The 17,720-nt window shown below is 35.4% G+C and overlaps 1 long non-coding RNA gene across 1 annotated transcript in view; it reads left to right on the forward strand.

The window, feature by feature from the left end:
- Positions 1–254: 254 nt before the first annotated feature.
- The window catches only part of LOC150103024 (uncharacterized), a 99,890-nt gene continuing 82,424 nt past the window's right edge, over positions 255–17,720 (forward strand). Inside the window, exon 1 of the long non-coding RNA XR_016548804.1 lies at positions 255–337. This is a non-coding gene — a long non-coding RNA (uncharacterized LOC150103024). The remainder of the gene's footprint in view (positions 338–17,720) is intronic.

Genomic DNA, 17,720 nt, shown 5'->3' on the forward strand with positions numbered 1-17,720 from the left:
CAACGTCGCTATAGAAACCACACCGAATTTCCAAAACGTTTCCAGACGTACCATATTTGTTCCCCCTCCGGAAGCCGTCGTTTGTTCATCTTATCCGACGGCTCCGCGCATCGGTTTCTATTGGCCTGCTCCGTCATTCGGACGCTAAGGTAACAAAGACCGAGAGGTCAAGGCTATGCGGTTTCTCCTGGCAATGAGAGCGCGTGTAAAATAAGGGCTGCCTACCCTTGGCCTTAACTGGTTTCTAAGTAGCACGGGAAGGTCTGGATCCTTGTTCGGACTTGAAACAGTTTGTTTTTAATGTTTCGGTTAATGTGCGTTGCTTCAGCAAAGCCAGGTACGTAAAAGTGTTAAAGAAATACCATTAATGTTCCTTCCTGTCGGTTCACCAATAGTATTAGTTTGGCCGCATATAATGTTCTGATGGCGACCTCTTCTACGCATCCATTTCCAAATGGCATGATGAAAATAAACATCCCATTAACGTTATCTCAGTAGAAACTCTTTGTTCTTAAATGTGATGATCGAAATATTAAGGTCCAACGTTATAATATAAATATTATTTATTAGCGCAATATTTGCATTATACAGTAATACAAATGCAGACATACACAGTACAATTTATGGGTATAAATAAAGCAAATTGATATGTATGTATTCATTCACCCTGTAGGTATGTATCTGGTTTATCTACTTTTCTCTTCCAGTGATATTTAATTTAGAAACAGTCGAAAATCTTTTCAATTTCATAAGGCTTAAATAAAGACAAATGCATTATACTTATCGACATAGTATTTTCCATCTCCTTACTGCTGTTTTCTCAGTGATCAGATAATTCCCTTTACGCCGCACTGCAAATAAAGCATGCACCATACTTCGTACAGAGGCTGCGAGAATGCTGGCATAGCATTACTATTACAGCCTGGAATTTGTACGTATGAGCATAATAACTCAAGTTTTACAGAATAGGTAAGCGTATGCCATCACCAACACAATACTACTATTATAAAAAGTTTCTTTTCTAGGGTTCTTTTTTTTTTTATCACTTTCTGCACAGTCAATTTTTGCGTAAGCCAGTCAGAATCCGAAAGCGCGATTTTTCTGTTAGGTTTTTCTGCAATACTATTCGTTAATTTTCTTTAAATGCTGCATTAAATTTGTTGGGTGAACGGGGCAAGATTTCTAAAAAAAAAATTCCACATTTCACTGTGAACTTTCACTCATAACAACGGGACCAACAGCTACTTTTCCTCGGATGATAGAACAGGATTATAGTTGCAGATTACGAAAATAAAAGCAAAAATGTTCGACCATCCACTACACGTTATTATACTCGATAACATTATATTTTCTTTGAATATATGGTATTGGAAAAGCAATACGCACTATGCAAAATTGAAAAGTACACTGTCTGGGCAATTTTGATAACAAGCCACGTCATATGCTTGACAATTCATTTATTTTCATATACGTTTTCTCTGTCGGATCGGTTGTTTTCTTGAAGTCATTTTCCAATGAATGTATTCTTTAATAGCTATATAATCCCATCACAATACTTCGTAAATGTGTAAAATCAAAACACATACACACACAAAAAAAAAAGTATACGAATTATATTTTAAAATTAAAGTTGGCGACCAAACTAATTGGTATTGTATCCTCTGTTCTAGATTACAGAGAATGGATCAAGGATATACGCATTCTTCAATGCCGTTACGGTAGCATAGTGCCAGAAAATGGACCACTATCAAGGGCTTATTTTTGTTACAAAAGAAAATAAATAAAAATAAAATAATATTTTCATATTATTATTGAAAATATTGAATCATATTTTCAATAATAATACATTCGATGCATACATACACTATCCACTTCAATGGGATAGTTTATGATTTTTTCAGTTTAGCAGCAGTTTTTCACATCTCGGCGATGCTAAAATCAGATCGATAAAGAAGATATCTTTATCGACCCAGAAATCAGGATTTTTTTAGGAAATAAAAAAATCCAAAAATTACGAAATATTTTCTGGAATTAACAAACTTCCAATCCAAACATGGGGTATAATGTGACTGGTTATAGGCAATGACAGACAGAACGAAAAATTCCATCAAGTATGAAAAACTGGGCAGGAGAAATGGAATCCTATTGTATAATGGTAGATTACTGCTAAATTCTGCTCCATCTGTAAATGTCAGACAAAACTTCAATAAAAAATAAAACGTGCAAGCATTTAAAAACAATTCAAAAGAATGAAAGATAGCTTATCAATAATCATTATAACAAAAATTTAGTTTCAATTTCCCTGAAAGATTAGGTGGGTAAATACAATTTTGTCTGTCCGTAATGGCAGACATGTTTTACTATAATGTCTTTCAACCCAGTGAAGGGATATTTCTTAAGTCATCTCGGATCTATCCAAATATTTATAAACAATGTTAATAAGTTCATTGTTTTATAAATTTTACTATTCGGATCTTATCCAAAGCAAGAGTTAACTTGGCGATGGACCGGCATGTATTAAGGTTTGCTTTATTATCGTATATAAATATTATCTTAAAATGTTCAGAACACCGTTTTAGCTTACGGAGCACAACACCTGAATAAGCTGAATCGTCAGGGACATCATCCGCGTGCACCGCGCGTGGTATTCCGCTGCATCTAGACACCTCTACGATGATGTCATCGGAAGTCTACGTTCATGACGAACGACTATAATCAGTCTGCATTTCTTTTATAGCCATGGCAGGCGATTTAATATTGATTTCATCATTACAGAGCAGTCAGAACAGAGAAACAGTTCGAAAAGTAAGAAGGGTTAAAACAGTTAAACATAACATAACACAATGCTAATATAAATGATGAATAACTATTTAGCCAATGTATGTTAAAGCAGGATTAACGGTGATATTACATTCATTGGGGGAAAAAAAAAAAACAGAAAAATAACTAATATCAAAGACTGAAAAGGCATTTAAGCAGTGAATGTGTCAACGCATCACAGTACACAGACCCCCCCCCCCAAGTCAGATATCCAACTCTTCTGCCCTCGGGGTAGTCGTTTTCTTAACCTAAGTGCACACCGAAGTTCTCTCATTACCACTGCATCCCTCCACAACCAATCGCTGCCTCCCAGAGACATTCCACAGTCGCTGCGACATGTGAATGCATTCTTTCTTCAAAGGAAGACTGCCGCCACTCTATTAGCAAAACTCCGTGGTTTTAGTCTCACTTTGTCCTTTCTCACATGTAGCTGCGGGCGATCCACTATTCACCCCCACACTCTCGGAGAAAATAATGACCACCGGGATGACACTGCTTGAAAGACGTGTCCCGTTTCCTCCCCACCTACCCCTGTCAAGTTGACAAGGTCACTCTTTCTTTGGTCGCTAAAGTATTAAGGACAACTGACCCTTCCGGAAGGCTGCACGAATGCCTTCGGATTCATTTATATTTTCTAAGGAAGAGTGCTGTCATTGAGTCCATTTTAAGCGCTGTGGAGTTATCTGGACTGCCGCTAACGACAAGGTCATAGGAAAAACCACAGTTAAAACAACTCAGCAAGCTAGTAATTTAAATAAAACAAGCCAACATCAGCGCTCTATCTGCATTCAAAACTAAAAAGACGACTGTTAAAGCATGCTAAACCAATTATCTTTCCTTTCCGGTACTAAATATTACACGCAGTTTATTATCTTATGTAGTAAGATAATAAATTGTGCTTAATGAAGTAGAAGAATAAAAGAAAAATTAACTGATTTTCTTTTTCTTACTACAGCTTCCGATTAAACATGCACTTATATTACAAAGAATAACGAATAAATGAAAGCAATGCATTATTTCATACGCAAATACCACTTCAAAAGAAGTTATTTTATTCTGAAGATGTTTCGATGAAATGTGTAATTTCTTTGTTACAATTAGTTATTATCGACAATGAGGGCAACATCGTCCCCCCCCCCAAAAAAAAAGACAGGGAAATCTTCCCAGTTACTGAACCCTAGAGAGCATGCTTCCAACTTAACTGAATATGTAAAAAATCAGCGAATTCAACAAGCATGAGACTACTGTATTCTCAATTCTATATTCGCTATAGAAATGCGAATTTTCAAGTGTTATTTCCGTAGAATATCATAAAAGGGAAGAGGTATAGTTTGAAACCTAATTACTAATTCCGAAATTACTAAATTGTAGCTTAACAGTAACATAAACAACAACAGAAATGCATCTGAATAAAAACCGCACCAGACCAAAGTAAGAAAACCATATAATATCCGAATACTGCAAGTACAAAGAACGAGCATTATGTGAGAAGTATTAGCTAGCGCTCGCAAAGATGCAGCATGACAATCCAGTTTTGACAGCTTTCCGAATCGGTTGTATTCAGAAGTGGGAATAAATGCTTGAACAGAGTACAGTTGTTTGTGTTGGACAGAACAACAATACAGTTACTATACTGAATGCTAATAATTGTTATATTTATAAGAATAATAATAATAGGTTTCGACAATCAATAAAACTTTTAGCATTGAAGTGACACAATTAAACAAAGTATCCGTAGACAATACTGATTTTCGTGTGTGCCTGTGATTTTACTTAGAGGTGTAATTATTTTAGTAGCACCTTTTAATCTTGACACTATTTAAAGCATTGTTGGCACTCCGCCAATTTTTTTTTTTATTATTTTTTTTCTTTCTTTTTAATCATTGCTTGGGAACATCCAAAGAGACGGGAGATTTCCACTTGATCGATGATGACAGGCCGGCATCTTCAAAACAGGGAGAAGGGAAATGGTGGAATATGCTTTCTGTATAAATGAATTCACATTGTGATCGAAATTCTTTTACTACGTTTAATCAAATGCTTTTCACTAAGCTTTGGGCAGAACCTGAGTCAAGGGTACGCTGTACCAGTAGAATACTATTTAAGCTATAACGATAGTGAACTTCGGCTCAGAACAGTTATTGTGTTTTTGAGATTCCTAATGCAGTGTTTCGGTTCTTATTGGGTAAAGACTTATTTAGAGAGTGATAGCCGCACAACTCGCTCGCATATCTAGAAAATCGAAAAATGGAAGTAGCAGACTGATCTTCCCAGTAAATGAATTCTTTCAGGAGTAACCACGTAAATGGGGGTATTGCTGGTGTGATGAGTAATCTATCTGAGTTGTTTATTACTGGCCATAATACGCGGTGCAACAGTCTGTAATTCCGGTTATCTATAAAAGCTGGTTAACGTTAGCGATCATGCAACGGTAGCGGACAGTGCTATCGGGCAAAAAACACAGCTACCGGACTGGTTGGCCGAGTGGTTAACATACCAACGCTTCAACTAACAAGCTGTGGATTCGAATCCCACCGTGAATGTTTGTAATTGTCTTTAGGTGGAGATAAATTTCATCTCTCGCTATAAAACTACCGCCAAGCTTACTAAAAGCCTGAAGTGGCTTGTAAAAGTTCCATATTTGGTCTCCGGAGTTGAGTTTTCGGTTATGCAAAAAAAAAAAAAATAAAAAATAATAATAATAATAAAATTTTTAAAAAACTATTAGTTCATCCACAACATATAATGTACAACTTTTCCTGGGCAGAACCACCAAAAAAAAACCGCTGTCAAAGGTTATAGTGCAAAATAAGTATCATCCGGTAAAGCGCAATGTGTCTTTCTCTCTCTCTCTCTCTCTCTCTTGTTTTTATCATTCATTGTTATGGTCTTTGTCATACAGATATGAATGTTCCAGGAACACTTAGTGTGCTTTTTTTATTTGTTACCGTTGTTGTTCTAAACGTGGAAGAGAAATGAAGTAAGGCGTAATGCCAAATCTGTAAAAGTGTGAGATACGATGTTAACGAAATATTCGATAAATGCTCATTTTCTAGATAACATTCTCTATACTTATTAGACTAACTGGAATAAAATAAAATGGCTGGTGTATGACCGAATATTGTCATCTTCAATGCAACGTGAAATTTATTTATTTACAAGCACATCGGAATATGCTACATAAAATGGATGTTTGTACTAAATAGCAGCCAGTGTGTGTGTGTGTGCGTGTGTGTGCGCACGCGCACCCTGAGCTAATTTCACTTTTGAATTATATTCAAATCAAAGATGAATAATGATAAGAAATCACGCAAATAAGAACCTTAAATAACTAAAAATCTGAACTTGTTTATTCTTTACGACAACTGTTGGTATACCTTTAGCATCGTCCAGCTAGAAGCAGGAGAGAAAATCTCAAACTCTGAGAAAAGCACGGAAGAAAGGATGAAGTGTGTACCCCAATAGGCCTTTCTTTATGTTAAAAAACAAGAATAACCGGGGAAATATTTGACCTGGAAATGAAGTACGCACCCCGATCCCTACCTGATTAACCAATTGTGATGTATTAAACACATAGCTTGACGTGTAGAATATTATTTAAAATAATTGTGCAAATAGAGATGGGTGAGACTAATTATTGCATTTTTTTTCTTAACCATTTTTCTTCTCCACAAAAAAAAAAAAAAAAAAACTACACATCAATACTGAATACAAAATCACATGTCGAATATAGTATTCTGGTAGTGCTGCATCACCATTCAGAAAGCTAAAAACAATGCGCAAAGCAGGAGTAAACATCGATCTAGCTAGTTGTTTAGCCCGAAGTTAAATAGGGAATTAGCGGTTTCGATTTTGCAATATTTCAGCCGCTAGTTACGACTTTTTCTGTTGTTTTATAATGGTTATTTATTTGCATTGACGATCACAAAGTGAAACAATCGGCCTGTCCTCTATGGCAATCATACATAAGAGAAACAACACATTTCATTTTTGTGCAGCAAACCACCTTCCAAGCATTTGTGAGAATTTTCAGCTTCACACATTCATTTACTTAACACCATTCAACTTCTATTTCTTGCAAATGAATACTCGTTTCCGACAGTAACAAGGCAAGTTAAGCTTCCGTGGCACTTTTAGCATTGTTGTAAAATACGTAATTTCGCTTCTGCATAAAAGGGAAAGCATCATAGTGAATTTAATGTTATCATCTCGCTTATATTCGGTAGGTAATAACTTTAATATTATCATTACTGCCATTATATATACCCGCTACACCGCAGCGCCATCATACACATACGTAGAGCTAAAATGTGATTTTCAGCACTGGATATTTGTAAGTTGAGCATTATGCTTTTCACAGTATATAACGTGTATATTTTATATATAATTATTTTCTCCTGCCCTGAATGTATTACTATGCCAAACTTCCTCTATAACCGTAATCATTACTATTATGGTGGTTGTCATGAAGCTTTACGCTCCATAAAGATAAGTTAGCAAGTTTGTTTTATTTACATAATACGGGTGAGCATGATATTTAATAGGTTTAGGAGCTCACCGTCGTTCGTTCTATTTCGAACATAATTTAGTAGTTTAAGAACCTTTTCTGCTATCTTACATTGTTCCCAAGTGTTTTAAACTCGTTCCATTCTTTATGTTCTTAAATGAATTGTCTTTAAGGCACCACAGTTATTTCATAGCTGTTTTATTGGGAAGGGGAGGGAGACAAAATATTGGTTTTGTGCTTTTCCTTCCGTTTTTTAGTGGGGAAGAAAAGAAATGGAATAAATGCCCTTAGTAAAAATGCAGATTCCAACTGTTGAGGATTACGCTCAGGCGAAAAAAGATCACAGGTGAAGGTGAGCGTATTCTCTGTCTGGCTTGTCTGTTTTACGAGGATGAGGAAGTAATCCAAGTTTGCAGAGGAAATGCCACCTTCGTGTGTGATCGGCACACCCAAAGGGTTCAGTCTAAATTTTTCAGCCAAAATTAATGAGAAATAACTCATTTCATTTTTGTTCAAATTCGGAAATCAAAGTTGTAATTTGATTTCCGAAAAGTACTGTACTTCCAGTGTCCCATTAGGTTTTAATACTGCGACTATTCAAAACCAAGATGTTCTAAAAACAATGGCTTAAAAAATGGGGGGGGGGGATTTTTAAAACAGTTCCAATGTAGCGTAATAACACTGACCAGTTCAGGCGAACTGGTCGGTGTTATTACGCTTAAGGATACACTAGTTAATGCTCCATCAGAACGTAATCATTGTTAATTCAGCTTAATAATTATAATATATATAGAAATTATCGAAGGGAATGTTTTTAAAAATGTTTTCATACGAGCATTTCAGCAGATTCGTTCAGCCGCGGTCTGACTGGCTGACTGTAGCCTCTCCAATCTAGATGTTGTGGGGTTGAATATGGATATTTTTGAACGTTTATAGCAAGTAGATGATTTTCATCACTTGGTGCGAGACTATCACATTTTGCTTATAGAAAGCCTGAAGTGGCTTGAAAAAATACTATATTTGATCTCTAGAGCGGCGTGTCCACTCGATCTCATCCTTAACCCACCCACAGTACTATGCACAACAGCGTTTACAACATTTTGTGGTGAGATTCACATAAAAATAATAATTATTTACATTTCTTTAACAGTGTCCATAACTCCGGTGATAATAACAACGATGACCTTTGATTGGGACCTGTCTAGGACGCGAATAATCTTTAGAGGTGTGCTTTTTACAGCCGGTCTCATACGGAACTGGCACCTTTTTTTTCCCTCCTGAAAACTCGAGTGTTCATCGGGCAATGAAGAATACATGCAATAACAGTCATAGCAGGCTATAGAGATAGGATTAAATTGCCTTATCCCAGCATTAGTTCTATAAAGCCAAGTTAACTGGGTGTGAACCCAGTTAACACTGAGTTACGTAAGAGGAAGATGAGATATTTCTTCGCTAATTATAACTGAACTCAGACCACCTGATTTTTGGTTTATGATTGCAGGCATTACATTTTTTTCCCCAATTTGCCATTAATGTGGTCCAATGAAATCAAAAATAAGACCGACTCAAAATTCAGTCGACATTCTAAATACTCAAGTAAATAACTACGTTCTGGCGATATATAAATTCATATAAAATCGAACCGTTTCGCTAAATTTTGCCAATACAAAATTGTGATGAGTTGACAAATTTCAGTATGTCAGTAACACCAAATTTCACTAAATTCCATCGAGTCAGAGAGTTCATTCCAAAACATTTAACCAAATTTCATACTTTCAGATGTTACTAATCAAACGAAAATTAAGGTGGCTGAGCATTTTCTATGGGTTTCAAATATTGAATTTTAATAAAATTAATGTAGGGACAGAGCCAAAAAATAACATGCGCACGAATCGACAGACGAACGATCGAAATAAACCTAACGTGTTTTAAGCATTGCAAACCAAACCTAAAACTGGATTGATATATACCTGTGGCTAAACACACTGTTTGGTTATTGACCATTACTATTTAATTATATAGTCATAATAAGTAGCGTGCATTGCAAAATCCATCTTTTCATACATCTGTTGTCAGAATAAATTAAACTCTACGCACTGAAAAAGGTACCGCAGTATTATTTACATAGCAACATCTTGTGTATAAACAGGGTGGTTTAAGTAAAACCGTAAAATATAATTAGTTGAAATTCTTCCTACAGGAGGTCCGTTTATTTTATTATTTTGTACGCTTGAGCTGATGGTTCATCAGAAGTAGTTCAGAAAAAATAAAACCGAGTCGAACAATTCTGTGATCAGCTGTTACCATTACAAATTAATTGGTCTATTTAAACTAAATGAGAGCGTCACTTGACTGTAATACCTGTGCGCTCGGTCCAACATCGATATTTAATACGGTTTCTGAATAATCAGAAACCGTTTCTGTTTGCATATCAAGAGAACATCTGCGAGGAATACAGGTTACCCTTAAGGTAATGACTATACAACCAATAAGCAGTAACAAAAATTACACACGCACAAACACAAAGCGAGAAGGAAACAAAGTATTTAATACTTTAGAATATCACATCACAATGGGACAGTTTTAGAGATTAGAGTGTACTTAAAATAAATTCAATGTCATTTTTGTTTAAAACACAAAACAGATTTTGAGACACAACTCTCAAGGACTTGTTTGTGGGTTTTAAACATCAATTATAATGAATCAGTCCAGTTCAGGTGCATTAAGAAATCTATTCGTGTTGACTATTATTACTGACAAAGTGGAGGAGTTAACTTTCATCACACGTGCTTTGAACTTTATTACAGTATTATATAGATACAGTGAAATGCAAAATTGCAATTCTTTTTCCCCCCCAGCACTTCGATCTTAATTGTTCGCTGATCAACGATATGATTTTGGGCTTTCACCGCTGACACTTCTGCAGAATAAGACGGTCGGCTTCCGGTTCAGTGGAAGCCAAATTGAGCTCTACAGAAGGGAAAGATTCGGAGAAAACGAGTGAATTCGGAAGAGAGAGAAAGCTCAAAACTGAATTATATGAGGATTTTTTCAGATATTTTACTAAATTAACCTTTTTAACTATGAGATTTATAAAAAGACATAAAAACGACCAATGAAGTTCCTTGAGAAGTATTATAACACGTGAAATATTCAGGTAAAAAAATAAAATAAAATCGGTCATATTATCCAAATGGAAGTTAAGAAGCAATAACGACCATCAGACGATATCTCTATCTAATACAAAAGACAAAAGGAAATAATTATAATAACAGATTGGGGCAGTTCATATATTATCAATTATTTAAATAAATTAAGGCTGCATTGTTTGTTAAATTTCTATAATGACAAACTAATTAAGTATCTATTGGTAAAAATATTACTTCCCTAAAATTTTTAGGTTCTCTGTCCATCCTCCTCCAACCTCCACACCCGTGAATTTAAAAGAACTATAAGAAAATTTTATTATTGAACATACCTAAATTTAGCAAACGCCAAGTTAAAATGGCTATACCTATAACACTTCTCGATCAAAATAATGGACACAACACAGTTTTTGCAAACAAGGAAATGTGATCTGCACACATGTTTTAAGTTATGAAACATGTTATAACTTTATTCATTATTCTTTCTATAAACTGCGCATGTCCTTTACTCTCAGTATGACGCCTTCAACTTAGATTCATTCAACTCGCTCCCCACCATACTAGCTCTGCTTATTCTATTGTTTATTTCCAAATCTAATTATTTGCCATCTTCACTAAAAACTGTGCCTAAATATGCACGGAGTGCGGTGCACTAGATAATAGTGGGCTCAGTTATTGAAGTCAGCGTATGGAAATATATATACCATCATTAATTAATAGTGATAAATGCATATTTCCTCCATTTGCAAAAAAGGATTGAAGACATCACAATAGTGATAGAACTATGTATTGCAATGAAAATTTTACAAAGCGATCGCTACCAGCAGATGTTCGTGGACTTGACGCGGCAGTTCTACAATGTGCTAGTTAGTTATCCTAGTATGAACTTCTTTCACAAAGTCCTGGATTTCTCGGTATCAGGCAATGACGTTTTCTCTCATTAAATAGCATCTATACTGCTAAAGAAAAAAGACATTCTAGAAAATTCAATGCAAAAAAGAACTTGCGTTGGATTTTGCATTGAGAAACACCAACGTAGCAGATGTTTCTCTAGCGAAAGAAAAAGAAACACGCACTTTGGATCCACACTTTATTGATCAAATAAAGTAGGGCTGTCCAAAACACTGCCCGAGGGCCACACGCGGCCCGCCTGTGGGTTTTGATTTTCACGAGCGAAAAAATAAAATAACAATTTGAATCGAATGCGCATTAGATATTTTAATTCTATCACTAATCGATAATCTCGATGTTGGTAATTTTATTTGGTGTTTTTACATCACTATATACCCACATGTTTTTAAAATATTAGATGTGTCAAAGAAGCATTCTTACACTGTTTTGTTCCAACGCGCATGCTCCGGGCGCTCACGGGGAACGTGAGCGCGCGATTAGTGCACAATTAGTGTTGTTCAGCTTTCGAGATTGTGTCGCTGCTGCTCACCAAATTACTAGATACGCATTGTGATGCAGCCCTCGGATTACCTAAGGTTGGATAGCCCTGAAATAGTCTTATAAACTTTTTTTTTCTCTCTTGTCAGCAAGATTAAAAATATTACTTGCTAAATATTTTTCAATTTTTTTTTCAATTTGTTGTTGTTGAACAGGCAGACAGTTAACTGCCCCTAGGCAAGCATTACTTTATTTATTTATTCGTGTGGGGTTCTCCCCGTTCCTCGACCGCCTTTTGGACTGGTTGAACCCTTCCCTTCTAATGAGGAAATTAAGTACTATATCTTTGCCTCCCCTAAATTCAAGAATATATATAAAATTCAAAGCAAGATGCAGTGTTTATATGGTTGAGATATAATTTTGCCTGTTTTTGTTGTCCTCCAAACTTGCCGCTCCTTAGCATTACCTTAGTTGCTTAGTGGGTTATGACAGCCGTCTGAACTTGTACCCTCAATGAGAGTGGAAACATGATAGTCGACTACTCTCATTGTATGCAGTAATTAACACAATGAAGAGCCCCCTGTTCAGTGTTTTGAAACTCGGGGGGAGAGGTTGAGCGCCGTAGGCTCCAGGGGGTGGATCCCCCTAGTATATATATATAAAAAGATAAGCCGAAATTTGAAACGTTTTTATGTCACGTTTTTTGTCTTTGTCTTACTGGCTCTTACCAGCCCGGAACTCGGGGAGTTGGGCATCAGGGGGAACGATTCCCCCCCCCAGTATATATATATATATCTGCCACATGTCGTTAGTCAAGTTATGACAGATTCCTTTTAGCAAGGGATGTCCACCACATTTTTGGCGGCCAAATATATATTTCATCCTGTAAACAAGGTGAGCTTTCCGTATCTCAGTCGGTTTCGAAAGTGCCCTTTAGCAGGAAAGACCTGGATTTGAATTCCGTCGAGGATGCGAAGAACCCTTATTGGGGCTTTTCCACTGAATGTAAGTTAGTCGATCTCATACGGAGGCAGTAGGGCTTCCCCTAGCGGAAACTCTTATTTTTCATCCCGCAAAATAAGCAAATCGGCCATAAGAACATACGCAATTTACAAACTTAATATACTAACCTCCAAGTCTTGGTTGCTTTGACCGTAAATCCAAAACAACCAACCAAACAATCCTGTTAGCAATATGAAAATGTGGCATTCTTAAAAATATAATGAATACTGTTGAATCAAATAACGTAGTTTGCTAATACGGGGAAAATAGCTTAAAGATATGTTGGATCTATAAATTAAAGATGACAAGAAATTATATTCTTGGTTAAATTATATTCCTTTATCCAAGTGTAAGCAAAGAATGTTTGCATAATGCGTATATCTCTCACATAGACAATAGTCAAAAGGCGTATATGTGAGATATGACTTCTGCATTACTTTAACCTTGGTATCTCTTCAGGATGTCGCTCCCACTGATGAGACTTCAATAAAGGTTGAAATCAGTCTGGGTAGTGGCTCTTCCCATAATGAATAGTATTATACACTTCTGAAAGGTTGTGTGTTTTGCATTATGGGATACTGAGGCAATTAATGTGAAGTTATTAGATTCTATATACATGTAGTTCAGTTGCAAGTTACTTCACGCGCAAATATTGTTTGCTTACACTTGAAGGATGAAACCAAACATATAATTTCTTGGCATCATTAATTTATAGTATAACTAAGTGAAAAAAAAAGTAATTTGTTTTCAAGAGGTTAACATCAAACAGTAAATAAATGAAGTAAATAAACAAATTGCCCAAAGTGTTCAAAAAGGAGTTGTCACACCGGTGCAAATAAGTCCGTTAAATGAAATTTCTGCTAAGGATATCATAAAAGTGTGAAGTCATAGTCTTCTGATTAAAATACGCGGTAAGAAACCTATTAACTTATGACTAGAGTATATCATAATATACCTTATGTGGCGCATTTTTATTTCTTTCTAGAAATAGCAATACTTCGTAATGCAGCATTTATCGAAAGCCTTGGGATTGGTTTAAAGTGCAGTTTTTGTTGAGTCTTCTTTTGCAAATTCACTCGTTTACTGTAATGAATAAATGCCCACACCACATGCACGTACTGCATACAATATAAACTGCGGTATTTAACTGCGCTTTCGATTGTTTTATATAGTCAGTAAGACCAACCTCATTTTCTTAAGTTATTCTGAAAAGCAAAGTTCAAACTGATAACAAAGTTTTATTCACAAAATATGTTTAAAAGCAGTACTTTCTCACTTTACTATTTAGCTGAAATAACAGTCAATCCCTTAATCAAATTTCTGCCACTAATAGCAATAACACTGGTAGAATCGATGTCTCTTCAACGGTAACAATCTTATGTTGCAAGTTGGAAATGGGCTTTAAATCCACCACTGCATCAACTCGAACATTAATAATATCATATAACTTTTACAGTGTTACATAAAGAACATTATTATTTTATCTTAAAATTGCATTCTCTTTATTATTAATTTTTGATACGTGAACTGTGTAAAAGATGTGGCGTCTTTGTATGTGTACATATAAAAACACACGTAAGTCGAACAGATATCAGATGGTTTTTATGTATGACCATTATGCGTATAAAAAAAAAAATTTTTTTTTTGCCAATCAGAATTCCGGGCAAACCTATTTTAATATACCTGCCAGTAAATTATGAATCTCAAATAATAAATGGCGATAATAAATAATGCAGAGGTGAAGAACAATGCTGACGCTCATGAATTAAGATAAGTGAAGAAACGGACCTTTAACGTACTACTATTCTTGATAAAGAAAAAAGGATAAAGAAATAAGCCAAAAAGTAGAACAAAATTTAATCGTGAAAAATTCAAATGAATTTCCAAATACAGTATAAATAATAATAAAATTAACTTTCACATCTTTCAATTTTTTTCCCTTAAATACTTCATACTGATTTTTGTTGTAATAAGAAACTGATATTGCCTTGCAAACGCAGGTAGGCCATAAAATAAAAGGGGATTATCACAGTATTAAAGATCAATCGAGGCGAATGTCGGTGTTTGAGAGGCAACTTTACCTATACAGTACAGTCAAATCCTTTATTACGTCGTGACTGAACGAGACAAAAGAAGCCTACAAAGTGCACGAAATGTCCAATGTTAGGCTTTATTAAACTTCCAATAATGAAGTAATCGTTTGTTTCCGCATCTGTCGCTAGACAACGCGTCTCAAGTACTTCAGGTCATAACGTATTCGGTTCACGATTAGCACATAAAGCTTGCAAACAAAAGGTGCTAATGTCTGTCTGTCTGTCTTCTTCTTCCTGTAACCGTTAAGTTGGTATGGTGATGGAAAGTACTCTATAGGCCTCACATAATGATGTGGGCAGGAACCTGCGACTGAGAGGGGGGGGATGCTAGTGCGAATTACTACTTAAAAGGAGGAGCGTGAATGAATATGAATTCACGCCTCCATAATCCAACCCCCCCCCACTTTTACTTGGTATCACGAAGAACACTCCACCTGTGTTATGCATACTTAACGCTGGTCTTGAACACGGCCAATATTAAAACGTTCTGCATATACCTTCTGTCCTCCGCTTTTCGCTTCCATGTTCATTTTCTCAGCTTTCGATCCGAGTTTCGTACCCGGCTGTAGAATAATACGGGATTTACCATCTCCCTTAAACTTAAAACTGTGTTATCGTTGTCAAGTAGCGGATCGTCTTGTTACACAGTCAACTATAGTTATGAAACAGCGCTGTGAGAACCCAACACATTTTATGAGTCCCCTGTTTTGTGCACGAAAAACAATCTGCGAAGATACTGCTTCAATAAGGTCACACATGAGTGGCGATCAACTATTTCTCCCGATTTCTACTTCTTACTTCGCGAATATTAATATAGTATAACAATGAACATCATCCTGCCGGTTCTTAACAATATGTCCAAATAGTTAGTAACAGCATCACTAATGTGCTACTACACGACAGTTTAACTTCTAGGATAAAGTTAACTGAAGCACGATGGAAGGCAATATTTTATGACATTAAATTACAGTAACTAGAAGTTGTATATATTTACAAAGTAGTACACAGTTATTTATGCCATAAAGCAGTCTCACTTACTGCAAACAAAATTATATCCGATAGTAACTTCCCTGCGAAACGCGGTGACTCACTTTCAGTTTCAACTAACCGCTATTATTGACCCTCAGCAGTGCCATAGCAGTTCGGTCATTCACAAATCCACCATTAATCAGTTGATGTCAGTTTTTTCCACTATTTTTTAAGATAATAACGAGTTTGGTACATTCGACTGTGACAACTGTTTGACTAGAGGATTTTCCAGACAGAAATACTGATAAATTTGGACAGGGAATGACAGATGTAATTCAACTTCTGTTTCTTGATTATACAGACAACTCTTCTTAATTTCACGAAGGTGTAAATATTTAGATAATCAATATGTATCTTATTTTTTGTTTTGCATTTATGTATAAAAAATGACCTTGGAAAGACAATTCCAAACAGGCAGAGGGTTATGAACCCAGACAACGAAGTTTATATAGAAATACGGGTATTGTCTGTTTAAAAAATATCCAAGTATTTATACATTTGACAAAAAAAATTAAATTAATACACCAGGATACTAATCTTACCCACAGATTTTTTGTTAACAGAATTCAATATTTATTTTCTTAACGATCCCTAGAGTAGTTACAGTATTTTGATTCGAAAAATTCATCTGGTTGGGATCTAACAATTTACAGTAGAATTTGCCATAACAAAATCCAAAACTAAACCTTCATTTTACCGATAGTTTGAAAGTTACTGGGACGTTGATGCTGGTGTAATTACCGCAGTTCAAAAAATGGGTGGATAGAGGAGTGGAAAACTGACTCAGAATCCATAAGGCTCAACGTGAGTTGTCAATATACAGTATTCTAAATTCCTTATATTAAAAAGCTGGTAGTCAATGGAAAGTACTTCTCAAAGTTAGTCTTCTGAAAACGGTATTTTAAAGTACGCATTTATATTATAGGTAGTGAAATACCATCGTGATATAATTCATAAACTTCAAGGCATCAATCTACTACAGAAATCGCATTAGTTATAATTCCTTCTACTTTAATGCCAAGGATCATTATCACTGAATATTAGGACTAATACCTAAGCGATTCGACAAAAATTGGTCAAGGATGGGTAAAACATATTTATACATTACTTTACGGAAAACAAGATTTTTCATTAGTCTTTAATCCTTATAGTCATATTCAGTCAAACACACTAAATTTTCTTATCTTGGAACCGGTTAGTATTATACTTCCTAGCACTAGCAAATGAACTTACTGCCTACTTCGGGAATTATATTATACCGTCTCAATGTACATAAATATAAAGAAGGTCGGCAACATCTCAAATTAATCTGAAAACAGAACATTATTATACAATGCAAATATGAAGTAGGCTTATATGCATGAAGGCAATTAAATGCACCGAAGTAACATTCAACAATAAGTTAGGGAAGGAATTTAAGATAAGAAAGTTCATACCCCAAAGAACACGATGAATAAACAACGTATGTATAGCGAAGATCAAATAAATCCTTGGAATGTATTCCTTTTATTTAGCTTTTACAATTGTAAATGCCATATTTGAAGTTGGATTGCACATCAGATACTCTGAAATTGAACGTATTAATTTCGCTCTAATACCATAAATAACGAAGAACATTATAGTAAGCCCCCCGCCGGTTCACATCAAACGATTAAAATAATAAATCAAAGGAGAGAATTTTTGAAGAATGTCAAAGAATTCCGTGCATTTGTCGTTTCTGAAAACAAAACATAT

This window comes from Typopeltis vanoorti, chromosome 9, assembly GCF_054136105.1.
Source record: "Typopeltis vanoorti isolate ZY-2024b chromosome 9, IOZ_Tvanoo_1.0, whole genome shotgun sequence".
Classification (NCBI taxonomy): domain Eukaryota; kingdom Metazoa; phylum Arthropoda; class Arachnida; order Uropygi; family Thelyphonidae; genus Typopeltis; species Typopeltis vanoorti.